General features: G+C 37.9%; 1 long non-coding RNA gene across 1 annotated transcript; it reads right to left on the bottom strand.

The window, feature by feature from the left end:
• Window positions 1-17,812: 17,812 nt before the first annotated feature.
• On the bottom strand, window positions 17,813-18,730 carry LOC309798176. The gene is made up of 3 exons (XR_014292987.1): window positions 18,532-18,730; window positions 17,978-18,456; window positions 17,813-17,880 (listed from the first exon to the last, which is right to left on the bottom strand). It is a non-coding gene; the product is annotated as an uncharacterized lncRNA (long non-coding RNA).
• Between the last annotated feature and the right edge of the window lie 584 nt (window positions 18,731-19,314).

Here is a 19,314-nt window from a genome sequence, read left to right on the forward strand (position 1 = left end):
CAGATATATTTCCAGTTCGTCTTGATCTAATCTCTTTTTTAACCCACCTAAGACAACGTGTACAACGTCTAAATTTTTGTGTCGAGCCCATGGAACAACGTATAATTTCTCATCTCTCACGCAACGAATAATATGTGACTCATGATTTTCACTGTAGTTTCGCAATAGCCCGCCCCTTATTTGTGTATTCGGCTCTACAATTTGGCTTATCTATTTAGTTTTCCATTTTTCTATTGAAATGCGTTGCTGTCGCCTTTGGCGGTCGATTTTGCAACACATGTAGTATATTTCTCCAATTTTATACAACATTTACAACTATCCACTTTAAAGAAAAGTATTTATCGCCTAGGAACCCTATAATAAACGAGGCTTGGCTCGATCTCGCGCTCCAAACAAACCGAACTCTCCATCCTTTGAGATCAGGAAAGTGGTTCCAAAAAAAAACATTACCTGGAAACATCGGTAGGCCACGCAAGATCGTATAGGGCAAATATATTACCTGTTCGAGGCTCAGCGTAATAGATTGTAAATCCCAAAGTTATTGACCAACGCCAAAAACTCTACCCTCTTATAAATTCAGTACTACAACTATGATTCTTAAAAGAGATTTCAAATGAAAAACAACCAATTGCTGGTAATAACTGGATGTTCCACGGATTTCCACTCACTGAGGTTTTTCCTCACTGATGGATCTCGAGCCGGTTAGTCGTGAGGCTACGTGGCGCGTCCCCAGGTGGCGGATAGGGGGTCAAACGCGAACCAAAAGCGACCTTGTGCTTCCCAGAGCAGCAGGTGGATCAAAGGGATGAACACTCTTTTTCTGCTGCGCAGATCTGGCAGTGCAAATTGTATTCTACAAGTCAATTCGGCCAAAAGCCTGCAAGCAAGTGACTAGGAAGTACATGGGAGGCGGTTAGGAGTCCTGTCCACTCAACTCCAATGAACTCTGGGAAAGACTGGCAAGCTACTCATTAGTATATTCAGCCCCCATGGTTAGAGCCCGGCAAGCTACCCCGTGGGTACAAAAGATGCCAAACAGAGTAAAATAAATGAGAGTCATTCCCCTGACCACGAAAGAGCCCCCGATAAGGCAGCGTTGGGTAGGACGAGTACGGAGAGGCTGCTACAATCTCAGGGCTATCTGGGCTACCTAAATGTGATAGGACTAAGGTGACGATCTGTACCTACAACGCAAGATCGCTTGCATCTGAGTCCGCTGTTGAGGACTTGCTGATGCAGGCCAGAAAGATCAGATACGACGACATCGGACTGGCTGAGACGAGGAGACATCATTCCTTTAACGCCGTTTATGATCCTGGAAAAGAACTCTTCCTTGGAACATGCGACAATAGAGGAGTTGGAGGCGTTGGTGTCCTCGTCAACACGAGTTTGGCCATGAACATCGAATCGTTTAAACAACTAACAACCCGAATCGGACGGTTAAGGTTGAAGAGATGTGGGCCTATGCCGGCTCTAATTATCTACGTCGTCTACGCAGCTACCTCAAGCTACGACGAAGATGAGGTCGAAGCGTTTTATATGGACTTGGAGAAGTTCTACAGAGAAGATCATACCTCCTTCAAAGTCATAATTGGCGACTTCAACGCTAAGATTGGACCGAACAGGGAGAGAGGCTATCCGAGTTTATCATGACGACCAAGACAATCCATGGTAACTCACAGTTCCAAAAGCCCCTCTCTCAACGCTGGACGTGGGAATCCCCCAATGGAGAGTACCATAGTGAAATAGACCACATCATAGTAAACCGAAGATTTTGCATAACCGATTTGGGTGTGCAAATGCACTGGCTCGTCTCTTTACAGGCTACCTGTCAGAATGCAAGCTTCCAAACAATGGAAGACCAGCAAAACCGTGTTGTTGTACAAAAAGGGAGACCTCCACGACATTGGCAACTATCGCCCAATCTGCCTGCTGTCCGTCGTAAATAAACTCTTTACTAGAGTCATTCTCAACAGGATGGACAGAACATTGGACGAGGTACAGCCATGCGAGGAAGCAGGGTTCCGAAAAGGATTCAGTACGATAGACCACATACACACAATAACGAGGCTCATCGAACTATCACGAGAGTATAAAAGACCGCTCTGTCTCACTTTCATCGACTTGAGGAAAGCCTTTGACTCCGTTGAGACAGAAGCGGTTATAGAAGCTCTGGGAAACCAGGGCGTCGCTACCCAAACACCACTCCTTCGTGAGCTATAGAAGAATTTCACGAATAGAATACCGAATCGCCATTTTACAACGCAATTAAAATGAACGTAAAGAGGGGTGTTCGACAAGGCGACACAATGTCGCCAAAACTTTTCACATCGAGCCTCGAAGCCGTTATGCGAAAATTGGAATAGGACAATGAAAGAGTGAAAAATGATGGTCGGCAATTACACCATCTTCGCTTTGCTGATGATATCGTCCTTATAACATCAAACATCAGTCAGGCGGAACGAATGCTTGCCGACATTGACCGAGTATGTGGAAGTATTGGTCTTCGACTATACATGACGAAAACGGTATTCATGAAAACGGATCGGTCTCAAAGGCCCCATTTAAGCTCAACGGAACAAATATCTCCGAATGCAACAGTTATGTGTACCTAGAAGAACTCGAGAACTCAACATGATGAATGACGTAGCTCCATAGCTGAGCAGGAGGAAGAGAGCAGCTTAGGGAGCTTTTAAGAGCATCGAGGATGTAGTGAAGAGGATGAAGAACACTCGACTCCGTGCCCACATTTTTGACTCAACGATGCTTCCTGCATTAACATACGCATCAGAGACCTGATCGCTACGTAGGCAGGATGAAAGAACACTCAGCGAAAGGGCGATGCTAGGAGTGTCGCGTGTCACGCAAGTGAGAGAGGGAATACGAAGCTCGGACCTACGTCAACGATCGAAAATTAGAGACGCCGTCCTTTACGCCAAAATGTCAAAAATAAGGTGGGCCGGGCACGTGATGCGACGAAATGGCAACCGATGGACAAGAGCCGCCACGGATTGGATTCCTCGGGATGTCAAGCGCACAACAGGAAGACCACCGACCCGATTCTTCAGAGTTCTTTACAAACACGCTGAACGAATGGTATGATGCTCAACGTGTCCCTAGAGCGAGCAGAACCCTTTGGACCACTCTTGCACGCGACAGGGACAGATGGAGGAATTACTGGCGCCCGCTTGATTCAATCGAAGATCAACGGGAATACAGGTGATACAGTTGAACTGGATGTTAAATTGTATGTTCAAATAAACGCTTGTGTTATGTCGGCCGAAGAGAACTGAACTTTTTCGAATTGTTCAACGAGTGTAAAAAATACAATTCATAAGCCACAGAAACATCCAGTGTTTCTCATATGCGAAGAAAGTAAAGAGAGGTACATAGAAGGACAAAGATGACTTCAGTGGTGGAGCAATATGATGCATCACGACACTTGGATTATCGAGAACAGATTTTGCAATGGACTGCAGCTTCTGGGAGATTTAACAGAACTTTAAGAATTTTTGGAGTACTTCTAATATCTCGTTGTGAAAGTAAAGTGGCTTGGGCAGGCGACGAATCAGAATCGAGGGTACCAACATCTTTTGAAGAGATGAACATATTTATTAGACTGTGCCTTCACATAACAACTGTTAACACTATTAAGAGGAATTCCAAACTTCGCTTATGTATTCCATCCTCTTGAATCCCAAATCCCATCAAGAGATAAATTTGAAAATCTGTCTTACTTAGCTTACAATGAAAGTAGAACTGGAGACTTTTAAAATGTCTTCTAAACAATATGCGAATTGCTAACTTTGCTTCAGTAGAGAAAATTTCCTGTTTGAAAACCTCTCTAGGACGCTGGAAAGATTGCACAAGCTCAAAGAGTTTTCAAATTGGTGAGTAGAAGCTCCTTAGGTAAAGGATTAACTATTCGGCTTTGATTAGACCATGAAGGAAGTGGCATGTGGTCGATTCCATCAACCATCATAGGAATGATTGAATGCGTATCTGGCCTATACACTAGCCAAAGGTGGCCCAATGATGTTTCAAGTTAGTGCTTTTATCCTTCCAAACAAGTTTTAACCAACTCGTCATCCACGGAGAGATGAAGGCATGGTGACCTTAGATGAAGGGATCGAACCTTTGTTCGATACAGTGCATATTGCAAATTCACCTCTAATCACTGCTCTACACCAGCCCCTCCTGAGGTTATATATATGTATATATATTATAAATATATAAATGTTATATGTATATATTTTTGTATATATGTTTGTTTGTATGTATATATACATATATGCAAACTCCACAAGTATATATATAAATGGTATACCAAAAGGTTCAAAAGTTGATGGCAAAACGTTTAGGTTATACGAGTTGTTACGATAGAGTCGAGTATCTCTAATGTCTTTAATGATAAAACATATGGAATCATAATAATAAGCTGGTACTCTTAGTTTCCTTCTTCTTAGAACAGTTCCGTCGCGAAAAGAACTAACCCGTTTGCAAAAAAATTTTGCAAACTTTAATTTGTACAAAATGAGCTTCTCAGGCGACGCGTGATATAACGTCTGCATCGGGAAGCTGTATAGATTAAATATATGGAGAAGAGCAATAAAAAAGTAGTGGGTGGGCGAGCAAAATAAAGAGCTGAAAGGAAAATGAATCATGCTAAATAGAACGATAGCAAAATAAAGTCAAAGAACAACCGTCAATGTGGCAGAAACCTTTGAAACCATTTCATTGTCAGGAACAATTGTCTTATTCATATCTGTAGTTTTATCCTGAACAGAATATGTTAGCCTTGAAAATAAATCAGGAAGACAGCCTTTACAGAAACACTTGAAACTTAACCTACCAAAGCATTTTCTGCCACAGCGAATCCAGCCTAAACTACAAATATATTGCGCAATGTTATTGCGGCAACTATAAAAGACAGCTCCTACCATGATTCCACCACTGCTACATGATTTAGTGGAAGAGAGATTACGCGAGGTACACGGCAATGATGGTTTACTTAAATAGAGCAGTGTGAATGCACCATTTTTTACTAATTAAGATATATGCACTGACATATATGAAACCGGAGGCGCAAAAAGGTGATTATGAGCTTTTCGTGGCTTCACTCGACTTTTTCTATGCTCTTCCAACACCTTCATTAACGATTCTGTGGAAGCACCAGAGGGTTGTTTCTGAAAAATTTTTCGTTTTAATTCTGGAAAGGTGTCCGACTAATAAGAAACATTTTCATAAACGGGTTAAAAGATTCGACATTAGAGATAATTCCACCGTTCTTCCAAGAACTCAAACACCGCGATCTCTTTTTTAACGAATAAATAACTGAGAAAAACTATGCTGTTTTTCATGCCAGGGTTATCAATGTTTCGCAAGAATTTACTAACCTAACTTATGTGTAATAGTCACTTTTAAATATACTTCTTGCTTAAGTTAAGACAATAAATACTCGTTTCAGAATTTTTGATTATCGAAGATACACTCTTCGTTAGGATCAAAGGTATACCTTTAAAACCTCTTGAATTGTCCTTATACTTAAATGAAGCGATCCCGTGGTTTCCGCAACAGAGTGCTCATCAAGTGTAGATGAAGCTAAAAAGAAAAAACAACTCTATACACATAAAAGGAACCCGAACTAAAGCCAATTTTTCCATGTAAATTACCTTCAGGCAGGATCAGAGATATACCATGGAATTCTTTAGCAAGATCATGATGTCGAGATGTAGCTTTGGCTATTAAGGCTGAAAAACATATATATGTATATATACACATATATGTATATATATGCATATATATATGTATATACACATGTATGTACGTGTGCATACATATATATATGTAAAAGAGTGAATATGCAGTGGATGGCTATAGAATTAATATGAAAATGCAGTAACACACAAATAGGAGTGCTCGTTTGTACGACTCCTGAAGATGAAACAGAAGGGTTTGTCGGTTCGTTGGTCCTTTCGTCAACGGATTGTTGAACATTGTCATATTCATGCAATTCCTTTTCATCAACTAAATTAAAAAAAAAAGTATTACACAATGACATCACGACATGGTAGATTGCAGAGGAAATTCTACTAGTACCTCGTTAATTAGTATACAACAATTCTAGTGCAAACTCACAGTTTGATTCACGATCTGAAAGCGGGGCATCGTCGAAACTCTGATCATCGAATCTGTCTTCCACTATCTCTTCATCATCCGCAATGCTAGACATTTTGGAAGTGTCTGAAGATATTAAAGAGAACAACAAATAAAAAAATATATTTGGAATGCATACTGACTCTAGCAACGGTCATCCAGATTAAACGTTAAAAATCCACTAACATTAACGGAACAGTAAAACTCAAACACAATAGAGAAACCATTAAGAAAATCGATATATTATTTCTGAGTAATCGATATGGAAATTTCAAAATGATAAATATGAATTTTTGAATTCCAAAAAACCTACGAGGAGCACCAAGTTGAGCGAGAGTATATTTACGAGGTAGAGAACTCATTTGAGACCACTGAGATGACGGTTTACTTTTATATCAGCGAAATCAAGAAAACAACACGTACATATCTTTTACACATCTATTCGTGAAATGAAAAACATGATAACCAGCTAGAAATGGATAGAAATCAACACGTCACTATAAAATCCCTATGACCGCCAGCAGGCAGTTTCCACCGCTTCTTAATTGTTGATTTGTGCTTAGGAAAGCATTCATTATGATTATGAATGTCAATAATAGTGTCTCCTACAGTTTATTTATTCGATATTGCGCGACGATTTAAAAAAAATATTGTAGATCTCGTCGAACTGTGCGAGAGAACTATAAAATGTTAAGAGTTCCGGCTTATTGCAACTGTCAAGCACTATATTATATTGGAAAATGAAAATAAATAAGTTGCGAACTTCAATGTTATTCCACTATTTGAAAAATTAAGTATATTATGCAATTTGTTCAGTAATCATTATTAACACTTCCGTAACGAAACTGTATTTTCGATAACAGACTATAATTTCTTCATTAATATAGTAAGGGAATTGGGAAGTCTACATACCAATAAAAACAACTTTACTCTACCATTCTAAGTGTAATGTAAATCTATTACAAATGAAGCAAAACATTCCAAAAAAATGAAACCAAATCTAAATTTTTTCAAACTTTTCAAATAAGCGCGGTAGCCGCAAATACAAACGGAGCTACGAAAAATACGTCTATGCATTCTAGGGCGAAATATTGTGTTGTTGAATTGAACAGCTTTTGTATTGGAGATAAAGGCTTTCTCTCTGAAATGTGAAAAGAATATCATTGCCTTTAGAAAATAAGAATTTTAATTTGATGGGATATCTGTAGGCAAAAATCTATAGATTTCAATGGTTTTATTCCAAGTATTAAGGTTCAATACGAACCGACAATATATTAATTTAAAGTTAAAAGCGTTCATTATTTTCTCATTGAATGCACTGGATCAAATAAATCTCGAAGGTAATGTGTTGAAAGTTAAAAGCAACCATTCAATCATCGTATGACTCCACATGACGACAGTATGACGCAGTGGTTAGAGGTGCCCTAAAATTCACGATTGATCTTTGTTTCGATTCCGGGCTTACTAAGTCGTCCATATCACTCTGGGATCGGAAAATTATTTAGACTCTTACTCTCTTACTTTTGTCAGGTATCGTAAGTTTGTATAAATTGAATATATATTCAACCATCTCAATGATGTCTGCTGAAGTCGAATGCTTGGCGTATCGCCTCACGGATTGATCAACGACGATCCCTTTGATCCGTTATTTTATGTTTTATGACGTCATATAAGGACTTAAGTCATTGCATATTAACGCATGCCGAAAATCTGTACAACCCTCATTCGAGTGGTTTATAGAGGTTTTTTTCTTTGCACTCCTTAAAACTACTGGGAACTGGGGTTCGCATATTATTTGAAGAAGAACGACTATAAAAATACCAAGGGAAACATGTGTTTAAAGTAAACATCAATAAAATGCTCATTTTCTGTTAATATCTTTAGTACTTTACTGCTTCGTAAATAACACTACCGAATAGTTTTTGCGCTTGATTAATTAATCTGCAGCTGTTAATAAGTAGGCAGCTAGGCTTTGAAATGACAGCCACCTGAGCCTTCTCCATAAGCAGCACAATCACGCGTGTTGTTTTTTTCAAATAATTGTCCTCGAATGAAGATTAGATCTGTGCTTGGAAATACACCTGCAAACATTTTGTAGAAATTCACAATTGCTTAGAAGTTAGGTAAATCTTAAAGGTTTAGAACATTAGGATTATGTCGAGTATTAAGTTGACATCACTGCAGTTTACAAGTTTCCCTACAGCCTCAATTCACCGCCATCTTCGTGGAATGATTCAAATCATCTGCAATCTGTAAATGAGCTCCTTTCATCAAAAATAACATGACAATAAATATAAATATATAAATATTATATGACGAGAGAACCGGCTGATCAAGGAGATTTAGAGTAAAGACTGTTAGTAGACTGAACCGGAAAGAGGCTATTTCGATTATATCTCAGTTCTTCATTAGTAATCTGTTGCCTTTCATCATCTTTAGTAATAAAGTTTTTGTATTATCTCTAGCAAAGCAAAGGTGTTACGAAATATTGCTAAGAAATGATGAAAACTGAAGCTAGATATTAGTTCACCTAACACGGTTGGTGATTATTAAATATTAGCTATACACTATTTTTGCAGGAAAATATAACAGGTTAAAAAAACACTGGAAGTAGTCCAAAACAGGAAACAATGCTTCTGTTCAATTGTGAACATAAAGATCTGAATCCAATTCTACTTGAGAAACACAGTGGTTCTACCACTTCTTTCTATTATATGAAGTTGATGTAGAGAAAGTTGTACTCTAATATTCTTAGTTCTACAATACCCATACCATGTCCTAAAATCTCCTCTAAAATTCTGCTTTTGCATCCCGACGTCAAAAATGTGGGCTGTTTCTTAGAAAGCCACATCTTAGCTCAGAGTAAGCTTTCTTAACCGTAATAAAAACCTTTAAAATTTACACATTTTTGCGAACGAGGCACATATCGGTTGCATAAAATTCTGCATTTTTGGAAGCGATGAAGTCATTGAATGCAGTTTAAGCCTTCGTTTGTTTCTGAAATTTTTACCGAACAGGAAGCTGTCGAGATGCTTGAAAAAGTCGTAGACGATAGATAAGAGATGCGGCAACTATGGTGAGTGAGGCAGGGTTTCGTGGCCCAGCTCCTTCGACCGTAGCAGGGGAATGACAGCGACTTTTATATTTTCCAAGGTAGAACTCGCCGTTACGATTTTTTTGAAACAAATGTCGCCCTGTGCATTCCTTGGCCTAATCCTCATTGCTGTTTTAAATACTCTATTCTGCAACAACGCCCGAGTTTGATCTCGTTTTCTCCTATTTTTTTCAAGCCGAATCCACACACAAATCCGTGGACCTTCGTAGATGGTGAATACGAGGAAACCAATAAGAGATGCGCTGGGACCCGCAGAACATCTGACGTCGGATCATGGAAGAACAACTTTGCTCCTGTTTTTCGCCCTAATCTTCGTCCATAATTCAAAATACTCCACGGAGATATGTGAAAAAATTCAACTCAGTTAATCCCAGACACATAGTTGGTGGCTAACTTATTAGAACTATGCCAAAAACGACTACGTTAGTAGATAGTGAAACGCTGAAGAAATGGATTTTTGGCTTCTGAATTGTCGGAATGATTTATATTTTTCAAATACAGGTAACCATACTCATGAATAAATCTATGAGTTTTTCTCAATGTGCATGGATTGTATTTTGCATGTCAACTGACCAGAAGGCTGAAATGAAGTGAGGTGGTAGAAATGGGACACCGTGTGAGGTAGATTCCAATAAATAAACCCGACTTGTAATAGGAGGAACTTGACAAGCTACACCTTTGTTAGGTCCTGCATTGCAATGACAAAGCTTGGCAAGCCTGCCGTGGATATCTTTTATCACAGATATTGAAAACAAAAAGCCTCATACAAAAAAATCATTGTGCTCCTGGTGCTCATGGGGTGTGGAGAACAGATTAGTCGACTGTGTCAGAGATGAGCATAAACGGTTTCAATCAATTGATAAACCACAAAACTGATTGTAAAGGTAATGCAGCAAAAAATTATAAAAGATTGAGGAAATATTTGGATTATTTAGAGTAGATTGCCCAATTTCGCAACGCGAAAAGTTCACGTTTTTTTTCGCCATTTTTCTTAGTGATCTTGTTCTAATACTAACTTGTACTGATTCTGGGTGCGTACCTGTAGCGTAGTAGTTAGAGGTGCAATGGAATGAGCACTATCTGAGTGTTTGATCTGAGAGCCGATCTAATCAAGTCCTTCCTTCCTCTGGTAACGAGAAATTGGTGCCAGACTAGTCTGGGAGGATAAGGCCAGTGATTTCATACATTGCCAGGTAACCGGAACTCATTGCGTTCAATCACTTTTACAATGCCTGAAGTCGAATCCATGATGCATTGCTCAGAAAATCAACGATAGTGACCAATGCCGAATGGTTTGTCGATTGTCCTTCATTGATTTGGACTACTGAGATAATGTCGTTTCAAAATTTGACTTTTTTAACTTTCAATTGAACAGTGACGCAAAATCGTTGAAACTGGTTGCATTGAACTGCATTTGGTCAGAGAATTGCTAATGATCAATGGTTACAACGTTCGTTTCGGAATGTTTATTGATGGAGAAAAGCAGCTTGAGGATTACAAGGGTCGCAGCTACCCTTATGATGACCAAGAGAAAAGACACATGAAGAAAACCCTGAAACACATTTGTGCGAAATTACGCTCGAAGAATTTTGCGGCCACTTGTCATGGATGTTATTGAGCACATGAAATCATAACGCATAAAATCCTGGGAAAATTACTACGGCAAGAATTAGTGTGCAGAAGTCGCTATAATGTACTAAAAATTGGAATATAGGATGTTGATGAAAGATCGGTAAAGACGGTTTCTACTACATAATTATTAGCAGCGCGAATTGCAAGTGGTAGTGTAGAAGGACATGTTGGAGTTGGACATGTTTACTAATTTAAAGTGGGAATTACGGATTACTGCCACTTCAAAATCCTGGACAACTTCATTCGCACTAAACATCAATTCAGAAGCGACCAAACAGGCCTTTGACGACTTCAGACTAAAAAATCTTATCTTCTGCGTGGATGGAATGTCTAAACTTGTACAGTTTTAAAAAAAATTCAGTACTTATTAAGGCTTTCACTTTGGCCGATAAAGTTAATTTTTTTAACGATGTTGTAGTGGTGTTCAATTTTCTGCTCAAAATCGGATATTTATTGCTAAAATACGAACATGATCGGCGAAGTATCCGTTATTGAGGATAGGTTGAAAGAAAGCTAACGTTAAAAGTGCGAATAGTTCAGACCTTTGTGAGTAGATTTATTCTATTGGCTATCATTCTTTGACGAAAAGTATACAGCGGAAAGAAGTGCTGGTAAGCAATATTTATGTTAAATCTAGCTTCACATATACGGAATGCTGCTTTGGAACAGTTATAGGTGTATAGTAAAATAAAGCACGCTGAGAGAAAGGCAAAGGGAGGGGCACGGATGGTGTAATGGATAACTGGTGACCCCCCGGAAAGGGCAATCATCTGGTTGGAAGTTCGCACCGCCCCGAAGTTTTGCAAATATCTCAGTGTCTTAGCGGTTATTTCGATTGATAATAACACTACCGATTAACAGAAATAGGTAGTTAAAAATGAAATTCAAAATTATAGGTGTGTTTAAATCTAGGCAAATTTTCATCTTTAAATTTTGACCCCAAATTAAGTAAAACACTAATCCAGCACAGTATCAAAATGGTGTCTTAATGGCATCTCTTAATGGGGTATATTTAAGGAAATATCAGCTTGAAAACTAAACTATATTTGGCACTCGACATGATTACTACATTAAATCCGAAGGCACTCGAAAAAGTCTCTTGCACGCTTTCTCGACGCTTTTCACCCGCTCGATGCTGATTTCTTCAAGTGTTGGATGGTCCAATTGTAGGTGAGGAAATCGAATGCTGTTTTCGGATGTTGACTGGTCATAGTGAATAGACATGTGTAGATAACATGGTAAACCCTGAAATTTTCGATTTTCACAGTTTGAATCCATTGATGCCAATGAATATGAACTGTATACTCCGTGTCGTCACTTTACTCTTTATATTCGTTTATGTAAAAATCACTCTTTTATATTCGATCACTTATTTTTAATTTCAAAAAGGAATATTATTTTGGACAAATAAGCAATACTTAGAAAACTAAGTATAAAAAATAAGGTATATCCATTTACCACGTCGCATTTTAAAAAAAAAGAAGAGCAAGAGTAGAAAACGTGAAATATGTTAGTTTTTGTGACACTCTCCCTAGCTAAGATAAGTGCACGTTAAATGTAAGATGGCTTTAAAAAACAACCTTTTGAAGGATGCGAGTAATCCTAAATGCTTTATGCCAAGGATTAAAAGTCCGAATGACGACTGCAGAGATTTTCATGTGACACAAAGGTTTTGATTTAAAAAATTAGTACATAAAGGAGGCAACCAGATGATATTTTATTGTTTCTGGTATAATAAAAAGTGATTTCGCCTTTTATGGTCATTGTTTTTCCATGAGATAGCGATTTTTTACTGTGGAATTATACTTCTTGATTCTTCTTCTTTGAACGAGCACGAGGTTGTTAAGTTTATTATGAGGCTGACGTTTCGGCCGTATCGCCTTCTTCAGAGCCTGGAAAGGTCGACTGACAGCGATCTACCAAGCCAAACACGTCAATAACTCAAACAGAGAAATTCAAAAACCAAGTCCTAACCGCGTAAATAACATAGAATACTCACCACTTCTCTGCCTTCGACCAACCGCTAGGTTGTGTCTGCGGAAGAGGAATGAGGTATACTTCCTTCTAGAGTGCCCCTTTATCAGACTAGAAGATCAACCTGATATATTGTGCGAAATCACGTGTGATTAGGAGGCACTCTTCCTTGCGGTTCATGTTTGAGTTTTTGAAATTAATCCAAAATGCCTCAAGAACTTTGCGTGTCGATATGCTAGTTTCTTGCTCAAGAATATTAACCTTAACATCAAAATCCTCTCCGTTGTGTCTTTGTGTCCTATGCGTGCCTAGTGGAGTACTCGTTTTGCTTTTAAATTTTCCATCTAGGTGTTCTTCTATGCGGACACAAAGAGGTCTTCCCGTTTCGCCAATATATTCGTCTCCGCAAGTTTGCAAGAAATCAGGTACACTGTACCTGAGATCATGCAATCACCGTCTCTGCCCTGAGGGCAAATGCAAAATAATATAATAAATAAATATAAATAAATAAAATAATGTAATACAAATACAAAATATTATACATTACATGTTTTACACATACATTACATGGACGATGCAAAATTTTTAATAACACCAGCTATTTATCTGTAAAAAGTGAACTACCAAAGTAGGAAAGTACTAGTAAGTTTTCTAAGGTGTGTGTACTTTTCATTTTAAGCTTATTTCACTTTAAAACATTCATCATGCCATCTCATTGTGTCATTGGCCTTTTATGTCAAGAAAGTGATTTGGATGTCCGATGGCAAATCTCCATTTTGCTGACGTATGACAATGTGACAATTCATTGTGACAGCTTTCTACCAGTACATCTCACATAAGAGATCCAAGAACAAAACCAAGTTCTTCAGAATTCACAAGTTATTCAGGATGTACTGAATTTTAGTGCAGATGTAGTGCATTCCATAATGATGTACTTTATGTACGAATTTCTAAATAAGAGAAGGCATTTGTACACCGATAGTGTTGGTATACAAGTATTCCTTTGGCTGAGGACTTACTGCATAGAAGGACCTATCTTATGGGCTGTATTATAATATCGCATATATGTATGTTCTCGAACAGTAAGGGTCTAAACCAGCAATAAAAATTGGTGGTAATAAGAATTAATAATTGTTTCCAAACAGAAAATCTTCTCACCCCTAATGTCTGAACAGTCTGAAGAAGAATTCTCAAAGAACTGCAATGATGCTGTTATGTATCCAAATTATTTCCAATAATTTCACTGTCGTGAAAAGAAACACAGTAAGTTAGAACATTTATCATTACTGATTTATTATTACATCATAGTGAAAAGCTGTCCTAAGGTAATGAACCTCAATGTCTAAACAAGGGAATATCTGCGTTTTCTCATTGGCCATAATCTGTAGTGTATATTCTCTTAAAAAGCAATACACTCTTGTCCCAAATTGAGCTGCTCTAAATGGAGGTTTTTTATAAATTATTAGGAGAGAGAACAGTTTTCGAAGAGCTATTCCGGACATACGATTTACGTCGAATTTTCTTTTCTAGTGATTTCAAGAAGTGCGGTAAGAAAACCTCTGGGAATCTTTCAAGGGGTGTATACCGATTTTGGTACACATGGCGTTTTTGTGTTAAGGAAGCGAACCGAAAAGCTATATTCTAGGCAGCAGAATCCATTCAATTTATTCATTAAATTTCATAGAGTACTATTAAAATTAGGAATTGATAACACATTAGAAGTGATACTGTTCAGCAAAAGAAAGTATTGGTTCGATCATACACGAGGACCATTAAGCCTATCATCCCTCCGGAGTCGGGTTGGAGAATTGGTACCAGACTTGTTCAGGACCAATTGGCTTCTTCAAATCCGCATAACTGGCGACTACTTAAGGGTTGAACAACAATTGTTTAATTTTCAATTATGAAGTAGTATAAGTATCAATATCCTTCATATTTTTACCCAGATGTCTCTTTAGTAAATTCCAGAAGATTACACTTTCCTAACCATTTAACAACATAATAACCTTACTGGTTCAATGCGGCACCAGACCAACGAAGCCCTTAAACCTTGAATTTGGTTTGTAACATTGTTGTCGAGCAGTTCGTCTGTTAACAAATCGGAAGATTCAAATCGCTGCTCTCATGAAAACAATCTCAGGTGATAAAATAACGATGGATTGTAGACGATTTATTTATAAAGGTCATAATTTACTTTTAAAATGATATAATCCTGATCAAACACAACATGGCTACTCTGAAAAAAGGAACAGTTGGAATCTACTAATTCTACCAACGAGACACTTTTCTTTTGTTCGCATAGCATTTTGACGTCTTGAAATCGACGATTTTCCTGAAAACGTTTTCAGCAGCGGTCTAGTTTTTAAAGACTTCTTAGTAGTAGTAGCTTTCGAGATTCCTGCGAAAAAATGGTAATCGGTTAGCCAGAGATCCGATGTGAAATGATTCGTATGTGAGGGTTACGTAAATCTATTAGTCGAGAATCTACAGCGTTACAGGTACCAGATTTTGTCGAGGATTTTTGTACAAAATAATTGACTGTTTCTGGTTGCCCTTTTTAAAATGTGTGGCAAATTTGATCTAATTGTCCAAAGCCATATAACATGGATCTAAAAAGCGACAATGTTGCTAATTTCAAAACAATTTCCACGTAAATTAGTTCTTTTATTAAGGCTAGCAAACGGATAAAAAGAATCGCGAAGAAATACCTTTCTAATATGTATCCACCCTACACACATAAATTAGTTGGGCATTTTAGATTCTTTCGAGTTTTTTCTTCGTTTCATTAAACCACAATATTATTTGACATCGGTCTCATCCTATGCACACTTTGGTTTTTTTATGTTTTTTTTTTCATCGATATTTCCGTTTTCTTGCCAAGTACGATAGATTGTTGTGGTTTTTGTTATTATTTAAAAAATAAAGGACAATCAATCAGTGCTGATCAGTCTCGCGCTATGCATTCGACTTCATCAAGCATTGTAGAGATTAATAAATGCATATATTTCCCAATAAAATGACTTTCGGTGGCCTACCGATCTATCACGTCAGTGTGTTTATCCTCTCAACCAAGTCTGGTACCAATATACCGATTCCAGCGGAATGGAAGGTTTAGTGTGCCTGGGTACGGGATCGAACCAAGGATTGTTGGAAAGCGTATTGCAGGCCACCTCTAACTACTACGCTACACGCGCACCATTAGTATTTAAATCAGGTGTATTGCAAATGCCATTTGAACACTTTCAACTATAGCAACACTCCACGAAAGTAGTGTATTGTAACCATTCAGGATTCTTTTTGAGATCAATTGAGAATTGTAGAACTATTTTATAATTTTCTGCGTTATTCGTTTCCATCTACACATGAGACTCTACCTATCTTTATTCATTTATTCACAGATAGGTCAGTGACTCCGTCATTGATTGCCAAATAAAATCATTACAAAATTCTTTCTGGTTGAAAGCCACAAGCCATATGACGTCTTACTTTCAAAGGAAAGGATCCTAGATAGTCGATCTCGCGCACGCTCCTCCTCCTTAGGTTGCAAAAGAATTCTTCATCAGTACTGTCCGATACGCTTGTTGAGTGTTCTCTACAATTTTTACACGAAGATTACCCTCTTCTGCATATCGTGAACTTTGAGTCACAACAACAGCAATCAGGATTCCGTCGTGAAACCTGTTGTATGGACCACATCCAGGCCGTATTCAGGACCATAAGAGTATGTCGACAGCATCATTTGCCTCTTGAATTCACTTTTTTCAAATATGACATTACATTAAACGCATTTCCAGCGTTGGAACGAAATGTATCACAAAAACACAGCTTTTATATCACCCTCTAACCATACATCGTGAAAGAGATCCAGAGATCGAAATAAGAAATTAGAAAATCTCTAGTTAAATATAAGATTTGATCCCATCTATTGCAGCGTTTGGTCAGGAACAGCTACTTTGTAAGTAGATTTCTCGTGAAAAGTGTCTTCTGGTTGAAGGCTCCTCTCAAGCGATGTTGAATAGCTCGAGGCCAATGATTGCCTTATGCGAACTAGCTGGGAGCAAACCTACAAATAATACAGATATGAAAACCAGACATTGCGAAAAATTACCGACTCACATATATAGTAGACATCCTCAGCTTCTGATCGAAAAGTCGCACGTCCTCTTTGGTAATGGGATGTTCTTCAGGAGGGCAGAATGATAACTCTTCACCAAGAAAAGCATCCGTAAAACGAATCCCTTCACACAGATGTGAAATGTCTTTCAATTTCTCGAAACTAAAACTTCGTGAGCTATAAAAAATACAAGTAAGAAATATGTACAAAACTATTCTGAAATGACAGAGATACCTTTAAGAAAGTAAAAAATAGTGAAACGTAAGGATATGAAAACACCATATTCATGTCTCAAAAAAGAAGAATGAGGAGAAAGTAAATCAACCATCTTAGTCGTTGACGAGTGCGTTCTTCTCCCCAATATACCATCACTTGAAGCTCAGTAGCTGTTCGCTGTTGCTACAACAAAACTACTTTAAATGGATCTAATAAGTTTCGAAATCAAAAGGGAGTACAGAAATACAGGTATGCAAAAACGCCTACTGCTGTTGACGCAGTAGAGACAATTGAGTTCATTGAAGATATGGGAGAATGGAGACGTATGGAAACCAGCTTAAAAAGGCTAAAATAACTGTAGGCGATATTAAGCGCGTCAAAATTTTTTGAAAAGTTAGATGAGCGTTACGATAAATTTTTCTTCAGGATAAAATCATAATTATAAGTTTTAAGTGAATTTTGTTTACGACCACATATCTAAATGTGTTACTACAGAGGACATTTAAATGAAAATAAAAACAAGACGTAAGCAAAATAAATAACAGTGAATATCCTTTCCTTAGAGTCACCACGATCTATCACAATTCCAGGAGCTGGACGAATATCAGCAGGAATGTGTTCCAGAGCGCCAGATTCTGTAGTGCATAAAACGACTACACGGGAAAACGCTCGTCTAAAAGTTCAAGTTTTATAATGAATCATATAAGATATAATCACATACAATGCTCTTCCAATAGCTTCTGAATCAACAACGGTTGTTAGTAACAAACCGGTTTCCTGAGTTTGTCAACGAAAATGAGAAAGTTGATTCATGAGAAGACTGTAAGATATAAGTTCCATTTCGTGAAATACGTAGGTCATCTCTGGCCTTCACTGTAACAACTGCAGCTCCACCCAGTCCTCGAACCGGCATCTTAAAAGAAATAATACTTTATGTAGAAGTGTATTAGAAAAGTAGAAAGAAAAATTAAGAGTTTATTTCAGCTGAAAGTAACCATAAAAATGAAATTAACACCATTGAAGTTACACAACAAAGATTTAAGAAAAGAAAAGAAACAATGAAACATTATCTATAAATAAAAGCTTATAAGAAAAAAAAGAATACCCTATAGTTCACTTGAGGTCCACCTCCTCCCTCCACCGCAATCAGAAGATTTGTATAGAATCGAGCATTCTGAGACGGGGAAAATTCAATTCGAAGCGGAACAGTACGACGTGCATCCAGAAGTAAGATTTGGCTGTCCAAGAGCTGCAACCAATATGGTCGTTCTTCATTAGAGCATTGAATAGTGATAGGAAAGATTTTAGAAAATAACTAGTGTACAGTAAAAGGTGGTCCAGAATGACTGAGCTTCGCCCTTATTTGAAGAGAGGTATCTGTACGATTGGTAACATCAACGTTCGAAACAGCTGTATCTCCAATAGCTACGAAACCGAACGCTACTTCGAGTTGAGGGATATAAAGCACAGACCTAAATCTCAATTTTCAGAAAATAAAGCTGTCATAAAATTCTTATTGGTAAGTGAAAAAAAAACCTCCGCGTCGGATTAGAAGTCAGTTGTGAAAAGCATGGAACCATAGCGTTTGTAGATAAAGAGCTAGATGATCTTGCAGAGGAATGCGGTCGAGAGCTCAACTAAAGATATATTCGTCAACTTCATTCACTCGCACGTCATTAGGTTGTATGGGGCATACGAAAGAAGTGAATAACGACCAAAAACAGCTACGAGCCGCTCTCTGGGGAACTTAGCAAACCTATTAGTTGCCTTACCGACCTTTGAAGAGTATACGTGGACTTACTTCTTCAAGCTCTGAAGTGTCTCACCACTTCTTCCCAATCATAGAATCAAACAGTATACACAGAATCAAGAATGATTATGACTAATGTATGTTGTGTGCAAACCATCCCAGCACAACAGATATAGGAATTATATCTTTGATCATAAAAAATACATAGTTGGTTTTGGCTTACATTTACTCACAAACAGCAATAGGACGCAACATATAGTACTATGCAGCTAACGGAGTGAAGTGTCATCATAGAGATATGCGTACAATTAGCAAAATATGTATGAAAAACAGCTTGAATAGCTAATAAACAAGCAA

The sequence above is a fragment of the Mesoplodon mirus genome, assembly GCF_964341445.2.
Source record: "Mesoplodon mirus genome assembly, contig: HAP1_SCAFFOLD_2013, whole genome shotgun sequence".
Classification (NCBI taxonomy): Eukaryota; Metazoa; Chordata; class Mammalia; order Artiodactyla; family Ziphiidae; genus Mesoplodon; species Mesoplodon mirus.